This window comes from Erithacus rubecula (genome assembly GCF_903797595.1).
Source record: "Erithacus rubecula genome assembly, chromosome: 2".
In the NCBI taxonomy this organism is placed as follows: domain Eukaryota; kingdom Metazoa; phylum Chordata; class Aves; order Passeriformes; family Muscicapidae; genus Erithacus; species Erithacus rubecula.
In genome coordinates, this window is record NC_136685.1 from 73,289,622 (window position 1) to 73,306,934 (window position 17,313).

Genomic DNA, 17,313 nt, shown 5'->3' on the forward strand with positions numbered 1-17,313 from the left:
AAGCCTGTGCTCTTCTCAGCACAGGGCAGCCTGGAGAAGGTGACTGACTACATGAACCCTGGCTGTTGTTGCTCCTTTTCCATCAAGTCAGTCACATCCTCTGTTACAGATGGCTGGCTTCTAGACAACCCAAAGGGGAAATAGGTTGCTCTCTTCTGATCATAAAGCTAATTTACTCCCATGCCTCTCACAAATCTCAGTTCCTACCATATGACAGGATTAAAATAAAAACCTGTAATTATTTTTGTTTCAGTTTTTTGTTTATGATTTCAATTGCTTTTAGTAACCTGGTGTGTATCCCCTCAGTACATCTAATTCCAGAAGCATGGTTTACTTTGGAGTATATTCTTGCTCTCTGGTTAATGCAGAGTTTCTTGACTGCCTTTGCATTGATCCCTATTAACTCTGATAAAAGACCTCATCCACGTTTCCGTTGTTGTGAGGGAAACATGCTTGCACTATGGGACCTTTATTGGCAAGGTTATCTCTCCTGCCATAGCCTCCATCTGCAACGTATTTCACTGATTATTTTTCATGAGTAATGCTCATCAGAAGCTGCCTAGGAGATGGAACAATGAGGGGTCTGACGCTCCTCGGTATTTTGCACTTAGCTAATGAACACACCCATGCAAGTGGGGCACGGCTGGCTTGGAGCTCTTCTCCAGTGCTAAGCAAGGCTGTCACCAAACCTGCAAATCTGTCCAGGGCATGGAAGGAACAGCCACGAAAAGCATGCACGTTAATACCACAAAATTAAAGCTGCAGTAAAGATTTGATAACATCATCTAAGAACAGTGAGGGAAAAAGCAGAGGAATGGCTGGCACAAAGTTCCCTGCTCTTTTACAGCCAGATGTTAAGTGGAGGCTGTGTGTTCAGACAAGAAGCTGTTTGGAAACAAGGGAAATGACATAGTGTCAGGAGGTTCACTTCCTCACACAAAAGCAGCCTGATTTAAAAAAACCACACCAGCCCTTTGCTAATGAAAAATGTTGCAAATGCAGCAAAAGTACAAACAGATGCTTTTTTTGATAGCTCAGCAAAAAGAAAAAAAAAAAAAAGAAGAATAAAAAAAAAGATGGGTTTTTCCTCTCAGCTAGAATCACCAATGTTTGTTCTAGGATTGCAGTGTTTGCTTGGCAGGGTATGGGCTACTTGTTACAGGGGAGGACAAACCCCAGCAAGGTGTCTCAGTTTCCAAAACAATCTTTGGACAGCTTGGGAGCTCATGCCCAAACACTCACTGCATTTTAGGGAAATGAAATTCTGACTCCCAAAAATAAAAAAGGAGAAATGAATCTGACCAGCTTTACATCGATTTAGCTCCCTGCCAGTCTGGGGCATGTTTCAAACACCATCTCAGCTGCCTTTTAAAAAGAAAATTAGAGCTGGGACAAATGATGGCTCAGCACCTGGGTTTGCCTGATAAATACCCATTAGATGCCCCAAGAACCTCGAAGTCAAACAATCTCTGGAATTTTAAGCTTCCTCTTTCCCCACCATCTTCCAGCTTCTCCCAGACAAACAATTAATTTTAAAACAATGTGTCCCTAATCCGATCACTGTTCTATATGGCCACCAAATCACAAGATGAAACAGACCCTCCAGGGAAAACTTATGTCCCTGCATGTCAGTAATGAATGGAATTATTTCATGCTTCACAATGCCCTTGAGGAGGAGTCATCTCAATTAGCATAACTGGGCTTTTATTATTACATGATTGAAATTAATGAAAAGAGAGGAAAAAAAGAAGGGGAAGAAAGGAAGATGGTATGGAGCAGTGTTTTATAATGCATTTTGATCTATAAGTTGATGAATGCATGACTGTCTTAATAAAGCCCAGCTCCTCAGACTTAAAAATTGACTCAGTGCTAAGAAATTTGGGCTGGTTTTGTCCATGTAAGTCCATGAGAGCTAAACCCTATTTCAAAATAAGGTTTGTGTAATACTTAAGTGCAGGACTGGCCTCATGTTTGCAGGACATGTTATTGCCTGAGTTCACTAGGGGTAAAGATCTCCTACAAGAGCAGTCCACATCTTCTAGTGAAAGGATCAGGTTGTTACTGCAAAGGTCTAGACTGCATGGAAGAGTTCAGTGCTCAAGGAAGCTTTGCAGCCATAGCAAAGCAGCTCTGGCACTCCTTCATTTCTTGCTATCTACACACAGAAATGCAAAAAAATTTGCTTTGAAGACAGGTAAAAGCCAACAGCAGTAAGGTTAGAAGTTAGCATCCCTTATTTGTTTTGTCACAGTTGGTAGTTAGTAAGGATTTTGCCAATTTTTTGGGGGCTAGATTTATGAAATCAGGCATGAGAATGCAGCTGGCAGACCTTGTACCTTGATTATTTCAGTGTCATTTACAGTAACAAGGTACAGCAAGCATGTACCTGCAGTGTCTGACTGGCAGTGCCTGAGTGCCTCCCTCCAGACAGAAGCATTCTGTGATCAGCTCAGGGGTATCAGCCTTTCCTCTCTGTTCATACAGGGGTGCAGAAAATGTCATTACCTCCTTTTTGTACCAAGGTTCTGAAGATGATTCTTCAGAAACTCCTCTGTTAACTGCACCCCATTACCTCCCCTCTGAAACTTACTCACTGTCATTTCCTCACCAGCCAAATAATTTTCTGTCTCTGAGCTCCCTTTTTAATTCTCAGGTCATCCAGTTTCACCAGACATCTACATTTCCTAAGCAGGAGAACTAAGCATTTCCTTTATCTAGGACATAAAATTCAATTTAATCAAAGAAAGATATCAGTCAGTCTGGCATAATCTACTACAGTAAGCTGAAATCTAGCATTTTCTTTCAATTTCTCCTACCTCCATGTATCTGAATATTCTTCCCTTCAAAAATTCTTCTGGAGATCTACATGCCCTTAAGGCTGCCCATTTTTCCTTACTTACTGCCCTTCTGCAGATGAATGCTGGAACCCAAAACTTCAATATGAGCATGTTCAATCTTACCCACTTCCCACGTCATGCTGAAATGTGAACATCAGGAGGGCACCTGGGCCACACAGGACAGTCTGGCTGGGCTCAGCTCTTGCTCTCTCTGTGGACTAAGTGCAACACAAAAATTAGAACAGCTTTCCTTAAGAGGAATCCAAAAGACTGACTTCAAGAAGGTGTCACAGAGGAGGTCTATGGGCTGAGACACCTCCAGGAAGAGAGGGCAAGCTTCAGACTCAACATCCCCATGTCCCAGCTGCATGCTCTGATCACCTTCATGACAGAGGCTGCAACAAGGCAGCTGAAAGGTGTGCCTGCAGCCCAGCTCCAGCTGTGCTCCTGTTCCACAGCAAACACTGCAAGGAAAGAGCTGCTGAACCCCCTTGTGTCACTGGGGATCTGCAGCACTTCTTGCAGGGCAATCACCAGCTTACTATGAAACAAGCTTTGGTTTCATTGCTGGCTAGCTGTCTCCTCAAGCACTGCAAATGCAAGCATTAAGGTTATGAACTCCATCAAAGTACATAAAAATTAGATGTTGCAACATTCATGCCTAGTTCTTTCATTCCCTGAACCTTAAAAAGGAACACAAACAGAAACTTGGCTGCTGTCCTCAGATATTTTTCCTATGCTGACTTGCCCCAGCTATCTCCTTAAGGCACCTTTACCTTGACTTTTTTCCCAGCCTTACATTTTTTCAGGTTAAATTCCATATACCAGTGCAAACATTCTCTGCTTCCAAAAGCTTTTTTCCTCTTTGCTCTCCCTTATGCCTCTTTCTTTGATGTCTTTGCTTCCTTGAGCTCTTTCTTCCAAGTGACAGAGATACAGTGTTAAAAGAGTTCAATATATAAGCATGTCACTCAATTATCCACCCCTACCCTAAATAATTGCTACATATTTTTCACCTGGATTAGATAATCAAGCCCGGTATCAAGAATCTCCATCCCACATCTTCCACCTTACTCAGTGATGTCCCACAGACCACCTGAAATCTAAGAATGCTGAAATAAATCTTTTATTCCTCTTAACCCCATTTTTCTTCTTTTATTTAATGAAGTAAAGAATTGGTGTCCAGTTTTATCTATCTACTAATGATAATCAGCTGCCTTAAGTGCTTCCTGGAGCTGATAGATACTTCTATTATTTCCCTTTAAAAGTCTGGGATGCAGCAATGTCTCCTCTTAACTCTTCTGGTACCTCTTCCATAGCCAGCTTTTCCCTGGATGATTTAATTCCTTTAACATTTATTTTTGAGGATAAATCAGGGGTGTAAATAGCCCACTTTTTTAATAGGTCTTTATCTAGGTGGGTTTAGTAAATTATTTGATTCTCTAGTAACCTTTACAGTTAATGACCTTTTTTATGTGGGTTTTTTTTTTTTTTTTTTCCTTCTGTCCTTGGAAAATGTCTAGAAACTGTGCTGGACTTCATATCTCTCCCTACTGAAGACTGAGGTACAAGTTGTAATTTTCCAGGCAATATCCCCTTTTTAGTCAAGGAAGCCACTCTGTTGCTCAGGAAGATGATGGCTGTATCCTCAGCTCACCTGCAGCTTCTTACACACCAAATTTATGAAAACTTTCATCATGTTCACGTATTTTTCCCTTCTTATTTTTCTGTCTCAGCTTTTTGGATCATTTTCTTGCATTCTTCCACAATCAGCTCTTCTACCTTCTAGCTGTTCTGTAGCACTCACCCTGCTGATTTATAAGTCTCATATTCTTTTCTCTTTATTGCTCATTTTGTTTCCCCCAGTCAAATCACAGTGGTCATCCCTATTCCCAGTAGAACTATATCTCAATGGCATACAGATTTCTTGATTTCCATGGACTATATCTTTGAGTATTTCCCCACTGCATCCTACCTCTTCATTGCCTTTTGCTGGTTTTTTTTTTTTTTTTTTAGGAAACATATGCCCCTCTCAGTGTTCTGACAAGTGTGGAGAACTCTCAGTGTTTTCTGAGAGTTCAAAGCTTTTGCACTTCTAATTTTGGGTAGTCACATGTTCCTGATTTCAGAACTCATTAAGTTTGGCCTGTGTTTTTGTATCCTCCTCTTCTTGGCTCTCTTGCATGATACATGGCATATCTGGGGAGGTGCCAAGTGCCTCAATGCCAGCCCACAGCTTTAGCTGTATATTCATAGTCTCTGCTATACTTCCCATACAGCACAAATGCTTCCCAGAAATGAATGAACTTGTTTTCACACCATCCTGTGAGTAACGAAGGTGCTATTATTCATATTTTATGGAGAGGGAAACCAGGGTACAGAAGTTAAGATTCGTATTTGTGAATGAACTTAAGTGCTTTACTCTAATTCAGTTGAAAATAAAAACATTTTCTTAATTCTGTAAGTTATTAGTTCTTTCTGTTCTCAGATGCTCAGCTGCTTTCCTCTGAGAAGCTTCCCTTTTTTTTACACATTCCAGCCCCTTTGTCCCACACACAAGTCCTGCCTCCACCAACACCAATTTGCTCATTCCACCTGCCCACATAATTCCCTCTAATTTTCCTTTTACTTTCACACAGAAGCTTAACATACATGTTCTCAACCCAGCTAAACCTGGGCCAGCCTGCAGCCAGCACCACTTCCAGCAGGGCAGCCTCTGGACTCTGACAGCAAGGTTTATTCACCTTGCCTTGCTTCCCCACCCAGAGCACAGAGAGCACCAATATGACCCATTGCTTTGTAGTGGTTTAAAGTATTGAATTCCTCAGTGGAGGAAATTTGCTTCCTACAGACATGCAAAAAATGAAGAGATGAACCCCTTGAATGCTGAGACCCCAGAGAATGGGAGAGGCAGCCACTGCTGTAAGCCCCAAGTGCCCAGGCCCCTGCTCCACTGCTGCTCTGGCAGTCCGAAAGAACTGCAGCCCCTCTACTTCCCTGCTGAAACCCCACAGGGCCACTTCTGCACAGCCAGATTCAAAATGATGGTGGGTTACAAAACCAATGTCCCCAGACCTCTCTACCCTTTCCCCAGCCTTTGCTCTTCTGCTTGCTCCCCGAAGTCACATGTTATCTCTGCCAAAATGCTCCGAAGGAGAAGCCAACCCTGGCTATGCCTGCAGGGGATAAGGGTCAGGGCTGCAGGCTGTGCTCTCTGACCAAAACCCTCAAGTCAGAGCATAGAGCACAGCCTGCTCTGGTGGCTTTCTCATCCACAGCTCCACTGAGGATTTATCTAACAACACGAGGCAGGAATCTAGAACTTTGCTGTTAAACTTGTTCCACACCACAAGGATTTGTCACATGAACAGGACCATGGGGACTGGGGATCTCATCACCTCATCTCCTCTTTTAGTTAGCAGAGGTCAATCAGTATGGTTAGTGGAGTCAAGAAAAGATTTTCCTGACATAGAGATGTCCATCTGAGTGGCTGATGTACTGACTCTGTTGGTCCAGCCAGATCTCCCAGTACACCAATTCACTCTTTGGGCCACAGGATTTTTCTTGCTGTCTCCCAGGTTATCAGCACCTCCCACATGAGTCTCACCCACAGATGGACAGAAACACAGTGGGGCTCCAGGGGGAGGAACTCAGCAGCAGCCTGTGCACAGGACATGGGACAGACAGCAATGCTCTGTCAACAGACGGACCAAGGCACATGAGGGGAAATTAATGAGGAGAGCAGCAGGAAGTGCTAGAGCCCTGCCTTCCTACATCAGCAATTGATCACAAGTGACCCTGTTTTATCAGGCACTCTGTAAGAGCACTGCAGTCTCAGCACTGGGCAGTTTATGGCACAAGCCAGTTTGCTGTTACAATAAGATGCTAATATTTTGAACAATCGGGTACTCACCACCATAAAATAAAGCTAAGCACTTAAGATCCTGCTTAACAAGCCTGCTAATGCACTATTGAAATCAATGACACATTTGAACAGTAAAAACTGCCCTGAAGCTTTTTAAAGCCTGCTGTCCTTATTTTTCATTTTCTGAGCAGAATTATTCCTTCCAGGAGAGCACCTTCTGTTTGAAAGGCTACAGGACCAAAGGCATGAGGACAAGGACATGATTGGTTGCTAACATGCTGGAAAATAGCACCCAAGAAGTTACTTGATCCTGCCCTACCTCAGCTTCTGCAGCTTGCTGAGAGCCAGATATAAACACAGAAATGGCCTTCTCTACTGCTCGAGTGCTTTGTGACTTGTGGATTGATGGAAATGCAATATTAAAGGTTACAGACAATTATTCTTAAATGGGCTCCAGTGATTTTTGTTTACACAATGCAGACTTGATAAAACAATTTCACATAAAACATATATCAAAAACATTTAAGCAAGAGCATCTGTCACAACCTAAAATACGGAATTCTGTGAGAGGCGAAGAAGAGAAAATGGGAACTGTATAATCACAGGAAGGGACAATGGGGAAATAATGACAAATCAAATATAGCAAATTTTCTCTTCCAAACAACACTTCTCATCAGCTAGCTTATATTGAAGGAAAAAGGAAAAAAATCTCCAGTGATTTTTATCTATTAGATTTTGCTCCAAATACTCTCTGCGCTCTGGAGCCGTGGCTGCGAGGGGGCCCAGCTCTGCCACTCTCAGCTGGTAGGTTTGATGGTTCCCTCTGAAATGACCCTCACAGACAGTGACCTGCAAGTCAGTGTGCCAGCCAGCCTTGCAGAGGAGGACAGGTCCCAGATGGGGCGGTGGGTGAACGCCATGTGCAGCCTGGCTGCCCCAGCGGGGCCGCCCCGACCCTCGCCGTGCTGCCGGGCAGAGAAGCCACTGTGATGCACACAGTGCTGGTGTTTAGTATACAGTATTTATATTTTATGAATGTTAACAAGCAAGAAGCCCTGAACAACTGAGCAGTTACAAGCTGAAAAGGCTTTGTGAGATATTTTCTCTAAGGGCTCATTAATGTGGTCTTTTAATGGAGTGCTTGCATGTCTGAATCTTTAACTGTAGCTATAAATAGAGTTTATAAGCACTTGACAGTGTGTGGCAAAGCTGTGTTAGCAATGTTTGCCCTGCTTTTTTGCAAGTTCCATCTGCAAAAGTTATTTAAGAGGTGGAATATAAACGTTTCTGAAAACATAGAGTTGTATACATCCTAATAATGCTGCACACCCTATTCCCACTGGGTCTAATGCACATTCCCTCATTTAATAGAGCATCACAGCATCTCAACAAAACATCTAATATTCACATGCTATTGAAGGGAAAATTGGAGCATAAAGAGGCCAAGCTACAACCCAAATGCCCTGCAGCAAGTTAGCAGGGGCAGGAAGCAGTGAGCTCCAATTACCTGCCCTAATGGTTAAACCCTGAGAGACAAGTCCTGCCACCGGTGCTGAAGTAGCATCTCTCCAGGTCTGCAAGCCACCAGCACTGTCTGATGTAGCAAACAGTGGGATTTGCCCTTCCCTAGTGGGTTCCTTTGCCCTGAAATACACCCACACTGTGCTGACCACGTGGCCTTGTCTCCTCCCCTTTTGATCCATTTAGAGTGATGGCACTTTCAGCTCACCAGCCCACCCTATGCAATCTTATATATAGTTTTGTCAGCCCTGGTGAAGAACCAACAGAATTACCTAGCTTAATGCACTGCACAGGAGTGTTGGTTTATGATGAAACAATAAAAGCTGCTGGAGAATCACAGCTTTTAATAAATCACCACATAGTATTATCCATAAAATTGCCATTTCCATGCACTGCAGAGCCTGTAATAGCTCTCCTGTTTTGTCTGGCCACCTGGGGCTGTGCACATGTAACACACCAGCACCATGGACATGCTGCTGTCCCATGCAAAGCAGCAATCACAGGTCAAGCATGACAAATTCAAAGGGCTAGTTTCCAAAATGTCAGTGACTTGAAGCATCCAGCACACCCTAAGGTATACACAAGGCATTAAATAGACTTTTTTAAACAGTTTTGTTTAAATATTTTTAAAACACAGACTTTTAAAATATCTCCCTGTTGAAGTGGGTCCTGGAAGCCTTGACATCCTCAGGAGATAAACAGTGGCACATCCACCTTCATCTATCTTTCCACCATACTTGTCCTATCTATTAGCTCCATTGGCTTACTTTACCAGTGATACACTGGAGACTGAAGTCCAGGTGTGTCAGGAAATGAAACATCACACAGATCATGAGGCCACACTGGGAGAAGCTTTCTTGCCTGGCTTCAGCACCCAGTTGTATGGTACACTTACTTGGACAGAATTACATGTATTCACAGAGCACACAGAGTCCCTTTAATGTAATTATAGGCCATGTGTTATCCTCTCAGGCTGACATCTACTAAGGGTCATTATTTGGATTTTTCACTAGCACTTCTGAATGCTTCCATTTTTGGTTCATCTCCGATGCAGCTGCAATTGAGTTTTCCGCATGCATGCATCCTGAATTTATTTTAAACGTGCTCAGTGCTTAGAAGGTAAGTGAGGATGCTATTAGCTACCAGTCTGCATCTATGAATGATCAATTACCATGTTCTCAGTAGCTTGGTTCAACATGTGAGAGAATATGCTGTGAGAGAAGATGTTAGTTTGTAATGAGACTGTCATGGGCTGCATTGTTTGAGGGAGCCTGTTGTCAAGTGATTGCTTTTGTCTTGAGGAGGAAAAAAGAAAATCAACCAGAATAATTTATAGCTTTAAAATGCTGATATTCTGTGAGCATGTTTTGGATGCTTCAACACCAGTAAACTACTGTAAACCGAAACACAATTAAATATTTAAGCAGTATTCTCTTTACTAGACAAGAATAAGTATCTATTTGTCATGTATCACAATTGCAAGCACTTAGTGTCTTTTCAGCACTGTGGTGTCCCACAGCACATGCTCAGGATCAGTGCCTCCTGGAGAAGCATGTGGGCAGCTCCCAAGTGTTGTTAGAGCACATCTACAGCCACATCCTCCTGGTGCAGCACAGGAGTTTTTCCTCCTCCTCAGTCAGCCATGTCCACCTACTACAGTGATATGTATTTTTCTCTGCTCTTTAGTTAATTTGCACCTTACTCCTTTTACTTCTTCCCCACCACCAATCTTCCCTGCCTCAACCTTCTTCCCCTGCTGCTTCTTTCCTCCCATACATTTGAGATCTTCTAGAACATTTGCTCCTTTTCTCATTAGTTTTTTTTCACCTTCCTCCTCTGACATTGAACACTTCTTCCTATGCTCATGTTGCCTGCAAACCCTAATTTCTGAGGATCTCAGCTTCATTTCTCCTGCTTGTAGAGGGATTGTCCCTGCCCAGAGGGATTTCTGAGCATGTGCTGCTGTGCTAAAAATCACAGAGGGAAGAGGAGGAGACAGGCTGGGACCAGGTGGCCAGATCTAAGGAAGCACTTGCTGAGAGAACAGTTTATTTCTGCTGCCTCTCGGTGGCCTGGCAGGGACACCATTCTTTGAGACATAATTTGTTGAGACATTTTTGCCCAGCTGCAGGTCAGCTTGAATCCATCCCTTGAAACAACAGCTGTGTATTTCTCTTGTGGCACCATGTAGTTTTCCACAGGAGAACTTTCCACCTGGAGCCCAAACAGGCCATTAGATGGGAGAGCAAACCCAACATACAGGGTCTGTGTACAGCACATACTACTGCTTCTCTGGTGTCTGAAATGCTGCTGTAATTATTGACTCAGCCAGTGCAGTAGGTCATCATTGGGCTCAAGGAGAATACGATCAAAATTCAAACAAACATAGGACTGAGCTAAAAAAACCCAACCAAACAAAAAAAAAAAAAAAAAATCCAGCTAGGAAGGCTGATTTTGCTCTCCAGTACACAACTATAAATCAGGGTGAGTGAGGCAGTGGAGAACACAAGAGAGGATGAGAAAGAGAAGAGGACTCTGTCTTTTGACCTCAAGGGGTAGGCTTCATTTTTCTGGAAGAGAAGCCAGACAAAAATCTCAGAAAACAGCCTGGGACTCAGTCTCTGGCTGTAAGGGCAAATATTATGGCACTGTAGGCTGAGCTCTCTTTAGCTTGCCACAGGATGTCCACATCCAAATGGGATCTCTCCCCAGTACATCCCACCCTGCCTCACACTCAGCTCAGTGAGCAAAGTCTGCAAGCAGTCACATTTGGGTGCCTGTATGAGATTTAAAATATTGGGGTTGACCTATTAATCTTGTTAAAGACAGTCTACTCTTCCAGCTGGTACTGGAAGGAAAATGTCTCCATACCTAGGAAATTTTGGCAGAAGCAGTTGTGCCAGTTGGGAAGGTACTGACACAAATTTACTCTTGCAGAAACAGGAGCTGCTGAAGTGGCTCCTAACATTTTCCTGCCTGTGCAATAACATCTTTCTCCTCGCTAAAAGAGGTATCACAAATTCAAGGTCAGTCTTATAGGAGAGTTATTTTCAGCTTGGCTCAACCTTAACTCATCTGTTGGCTTGTTTGGAAATTTTTTCCTTCCCATTTTTACTATTTGTATAGGGTCTTATAGGAGGAAATGAGCAAGACATAAAAACACAGTTTAATTTTTCCCTGTTAAATTCAAGTTTAAAGGCGCTGCCTATTTCAGCCTACAAGCAGCTACTGACAGAAAGTTTGGTCCCATTTCCCCTCCAATTTAATTTCTTTCACAAATTCCACATTTATCTGTGAGTGGTACTTACCTGGGTACCACACACCAACTCTCAGCCACTTCCTGTGGGCAAGGCAGCACAGCCCTCACCCCCTTCCTCTCCTCTCCCTCCCAGGGGTGCAGTCCCTGCCCCACTCCCTCCCCAAATGCCTTTGGGCATCAGCCACTGCTGCTTTCTGTGGTGATGGTATTTTCCTCCCTCTCTCAAGCATGGCATTAAGTGGGCAGCATGTGCTGCAGGCAAGGTGGGTTTTTACAAGCCAGAGGGGAAGGTCCCAAAAAGCAGCCCTTGGCACCACAGGAGGCTGGGCACTGCATGCAGCAGGAAAGCCAGGCAGCTGCAAAGCCTGAAGTGCAAATCCTCTATATGTGCATTTACAGTACTGGATTTATTGCATTTTTATTGGGCATTTACTGAAATAATGAAGAGGTGTAAAGTTCACGATAAAGAAGAAATTTTTGCCATAGAAGTTTCATGATTCTTATTATTGTCTGATGGCAGCAGTTTTGTGTAGGTTCTTAAACAAATAGATAAGAATCACAGATTTTAACCTTAGCCAGTGTTTAAAGAAAGGTGCACACTACTTTTTTTATCAAATCACAACATCATGTAAGAGACAGAGCTCCCCAGCTTCCTGACATTTTCTGTAGAAAGTAATTTAAATAGAAAATTGCAGGTTAAGAGGTAATGAGTAAAAGAGATTAAAATTGCATGAACCAAAGTGACTCAGAGGATACAATTGAAAAGACCCCACAGCTATAACATGGAAATATGGTTGCATGCAAATATGGTCCTTCTAAAGCACTGCTTGGGGGAGAAGAAAAACCATCCTGGAGAAAACCCTCATGCAACCCACTGTACAGCAACAGTATAGATTCAAGGTAAGCTCAGGAGCCAGCTCCTTGCTCATTTTTCTGGGAATAGTCACTCTGACTTTATTAAGGCCAATCTGAAAATGGGCAATATTTAGCAGCAAGTGTGGCTCTGTGCAGCTAGAGCCAGTTCTGTCGGTGCTGAACTGAAACCAGAGCAGTCACACGGCCCTGCTTCCCCATTTCACTCTCATTGAGACTGAGGCAAGGAGGGGCTCTGGCACCAGAATGGCATCAGCAGTTAGAGCAAGTGGCTGGTTTCACCCTCTGCTCCAGCACACATTTTCTGTGTGACTGCAGTTTTCTCAGCTAAAAGCAGAAATAGCAGCACTTTCGACTTCACAGCAGCATTTTGGGTCTCAGCTGGCTGACCGTGGGGAGCCACCAACCCCCAGGAAGATGGCTTGTGGTGCCTGCCCTGCCCACCAGAATGCTCCACCATCCACTGAGGAGTAGCAGAGAGAGCTCAGCCCTTTGCTGAGCATTAGAAGTGAGCAGTCACAGCCCTTTCCTGGTCTCCCTATGTTTGCAGCACATGCACCATTCCTGCTCCTGCCTGGAGCACCTCCATGGAGGCAGAGCTTTGAGGTCATCTCCCATCCTTGGCTCCTAAGCACAGGTCCAAGGTGAGACCAGCACACTGCTTGTTTCACCCTACTCTCAGCCAAGTTTGAAGACATTTCTGCACCTCAGGGGCAGCATCTGACCTTCAAGGTTTATTGTGGAACGTTTATGAGGGAAGAGAACCTTCCCCCAGCCTCCAGGATGGCAGGTGCATGTGTCTGCATGGACCACGCAGCCCAGGAGGGTCAGTGCCATGGTTTCACAGGAGGGAGAGGGCAACTACTGCCACAAAATGTCTCAGGCAAAGCAAATGAAACTGCTTTATACATTAAAAAGGAAAAAAAAAAATTAAATCTTCATGAGAAACTTGAAACTGAAATTGGAAATTAAAAACTACTGTTTGTACAACTGCCTTCTATTGATTAAATTACAGAAAACAGCCCTGAGTGAGGGCTGTGAAGAAACCAATCACACACTCAGCAGACCATCCATCTCCATTCCCCAAACACAATTATAGCAATATGGGAGACATGAAAATACAATGCAATCCTACACAATAGTAATAAAGAGCTGAAAATATTCATGCTGTTGAGCAAAGGCAATGCAACCATCTTCTCGAGGAGCCAAAAAATGCTCAATGCATAAAAGGTTTTAAAAAACCCTACTGAAAACAGAGGAATATTGTTTTTCTTTCTTTGAAAATAAAAAACCCCACCCTTATAACATGTATGAAAAAACACTTCACAGTTTGCAACTGCTCATTTTTCCTACTTCATGTGGTACTTAGGCTGTCTTATAATTAAAAGCTACTATAACACAGACCACAAAAATCAATTCTGCACTATGTCAGTAGCAAAATTATTGATAGAAAACAGTCTTATCAAGTTAATTTAGGCCCTTCTATTTTCACTGCTGGATTTAAGTAAGATGATCCATCTGTTAAAGGCACAGCACTGTAACACAGATTTTTTTAATATATGTGTATACATACATATATGTAGAATTTAAAAGCAAATGGTCAGAATTCACTAACTTAAATTTCTTTTCTGTAATGAGGACTTTTTTTCTTTCTACTGATACAGAAGAAAAACCTTATTAACAAGGCCTCAGTGGTAGTTACACTGCTGCCACTACTCTGTGAGAGATGTACACTATTTTTTTTCCCAAGAAGGGTTTAACTGCTTTGTAGATCCATAACAATATTTCACAGAGAAAGCTTTATTCAACTGGAGCTCTTAAACCTCCTTTGTGAAATGTTGTGGTATTTTGTGAGATACGTGGCCTTTGCTATGCACGTGACACTGGTAGGTTTCTAGGCATGCAAGTTCAAGAGCTTTATTTTCCAGATAGTTCTTTCCATCAATTAAGCTCATTGGCAAGACTGCATGCACTTCAGAAAGGCAGGGAAGGAAAAATAACCACTAACTCTTTCTTCTGCAGAAGCAGCTGGATTTGCTGCTGCTGTCTGCACAGAGCAGCTCAGATGCTGGCTTTGGCTGCCTGCAGGTTCACAGCCCTGGAATGTTTCTGGTGGGCTTCTCCTCCTTCATTAGGAACATTCTTGTGATGCAGGGGATTCCTAGCAAAACTATCATCACCCTCACAATGCGAGTCATTCCCCAGTCTTTGAATACAGGCAGCTGCCAAGCTTCAGAAAACATAGCTGTGTCTCTACAGAATTCTTCACAGAGGGTTTTTTTTTTCCCCCTTAATGTTGCATTTTAACGTGCTTATAACACCCAGCCCCTATGGGGGAGTGAACAAAAGGCCTTTTAAAGGCAATCTTTCAGAATGCTGCAATTGTGCCCTTAATTGCATCTAAGTACACGTGGGCTCAGCTCTATGCAGACATAGTTTTAGCTGTAGGTTGATTTGAAGCAAGCCACACATTCTATACTAAAGCAATGCATGAAAGCACACACAAGAGAAGAAAGCTTTAATTTAGTCACACTACTACTGTAAATAATGCATAGCAAGCAATAATCAGATGCAAGAAGTTTAGAGCAGATGTTCCCTTTACTTTGATTCTTGAGGCAGTGCAGTAGCAATTTCTTCCTTTGTATGAGACAAAGATGATTCAGTGTTAGGAAAAAAGGTGCCAGGCATGAAATTATTCCAGTTAGAAGCTGAGGAATAATTTGCACTGTGAAATGTGGGGCTGAAGGAGGTCTTCCAGGTATTTCCCCTCCCTGTACTAAGAGCATTTTGAAAGAGACCTGAGGTTTATCTTCGGGCTTACAGTAGTGGTTTAAGGTACTATTTCTGCTAGATTCTATTCTTCTTCCATGACCCCACCCCTCACCCGTGGAAGAATTTAGTTGCTTTCCAAAGAGGTGGGGAATTGCAGACCACCCACCTCAGAGTCTCTTGCCCAGCACATTCTGGGGAAGAGGCTTGTTCCAGCCTGGGAAAACTCCAGCAATGGCCCATGCAGAAAAAGGGAAAAGAGGCTCAGCAGGTTGTGCCACTGGCTAGGAGGAGCAAGGCTCAGCTCCATGATGCCTGGTGATACCCTAGCTTTGGTTACAACATCCCATCCAGCCAGGCAGGCTGTTGCCATGAGTACACTGGGGCAGAGATGGAACTGCCTGGAGGAGAAGACTGCTGTCAAACGAGTGCTGCTCTCCCAGCAGCATCAGCAGCTCCAGGCAGCCCTTGGAAGTCACACAGGACCTGAGGGGAGAAGCCTCAGACTGCCTTCTGTTTCAGCAGTGTGGCACCTGCCTGGCCCTCCTCAGGAACAGAGCCTAGGAAAGCTCTGCCAAAGAAAATCCAGAAAATTCCCAGGCACAGATTGTAGCTGGGGAGCAAATGGTGGCCCAGAGAGGCAGGGGATAGTGATGTGCAGCTGCAGGAGCCCCAAAAGTTCACAAATGCATCCTCTAAGTGCTCACAATGAGAGCAAATTGTGGGAAGCCAAGAGCTTCCCACCATTTGCTCACATTCCTGTCACCCACCTGCAGCAGAGCTAATGTTTCCCACCCCAGAGTTGCTCCCTGGGCAGTAGCTGAGGCAAAGCATCTCTGCAATAAGGTCTCCTCCATAATGCTGCAATGTATTGGGAAAAAGAGATGCAAGTTCCCCAAAACTCACATTTTCCAAAACAAACTGTCAAGGAAAAGCCTTTGCCGGAATAGCTGCTCACTGCTGATCTCTTCTCATCAGCTTCCCCCCTGCCCACACAGATCCCTCAGCATCTCTTCCAGCTCAGCACAGCACCACAGGGACCCAGGAGAAGCGGGAAGCAGAAACACATGAAAATGAAGTAATGAGACTAATGCACAAGATGGAGATGGCCAGATGCAGGGATATCATTCCCTGCTTCTGAAGTGAGAGGTAGGCAAGCCAAGCTGCTTTTTGGTAATTGCTCCCTAGGGAAAGGCTTAGGAACTACACCCAGAAAACAGAAATTGAAATTTGATACAAAACTGGATGGACCACACATTTAAAGCCAGGCCCCCTGATTAACACAAAAATGTGCAACATGAGGTAGATGCTTGATGTCAGATATTAATTTTTCCTGTCTATACCCAGTGGGCTTCATCATCCAACACTGCTATACAGGTTGTTGACAGGCTATGCTTGTGATGTGGAGACCTCCCCGAGATTTCTTTTAATCTTTTGTGTTTTGAGGAGTTTGTGCACAGGTTTTCTTTGATCACTGTGCTCATATCAGAGAGCAATGTGATTTCATGCAAGATGAGAATGACTCTGAGGCAGTCACAGAACTGCAGTGGCTGCAACACTTATTGCAGAGGGCATGCTACCAAAAGCATCCATCCCTTTACCTGCAGACACACGAAACATGGCAGGCTAAATGAATTTCTACCAAGTTGTGCAGCACATGGCTACAAAAGCAGAAGTGGCACATGACACAAGCAACATGTTCCCACTGCTGCAGAGCAAGCTGCAACAGCAGGCCGGCATGTAGTTGATCCCATTCTGCCCTCCAACAACTTTAACCTCTGATTTTTTTTTTCCCCAAGAGCATTGTGCTGATGCAGATGAAGAGAGGAAGTTTGGGTTGCTGAGACCATTTGACAAGCCAAGGGTGTGTCATACCAGACCCAACACTGTGGTGCTTTTTTAGGTACTCCCTTTCTTCCTATTACTTCAATGCATCAATCCACCTTACCAAGGCAGAGTAAGAAGGCTAGGATTTAACTTTTCAGTATCTGGAAAGCACTAGGATTAGTTCCCATTTCATCCCCTCTCACCCCACGCCCCCATCAGCCAGGGTCACCAGACCATAGCAAATGCAGAGGGCTCCTGTGCAGGGGTACCCACAGCAGCAGAGAGGGCATGGTCCCAAAAATGCCCCTGGCAACTGCCTTGCCTACATGGCTGTGCCCTCAGCTTTCTCTTCCATGAAGGTG

At 43.8% G+C, this 17,313-nt stretch overlaps 1 protein-coding gene across 5 annotated transcripts in view; it reads right to left on the bottom strand.

The window, feature by feature from the left end:
- LOC306816979 (uncharacterized protein) overlaps positions 1-17,313 on the bottom strand; it is a 42,829-nt gene that overhangs the window by 23,923 nt on the left and 1,593 nt on the right. For 3 of the 5 annotated variants that reach the window (XR_013777822.1, XR_013777823.1, XR_013777824.1), the window contains exon 1: positions 3,109-4,302. The exons of 1 other annotated variant lie outside the window; for it this stretch is intronic. The gene's annotated coding sequence lies outside the window, so the exon portion shown is untranslated. Of the gene's footprint in view, positions 1-3,108; positions 4,303-17,313 lie in introns of those variants that run through there. One more of the 5 variants, XR_013777821.1, reaches the window with a different exon arrangement.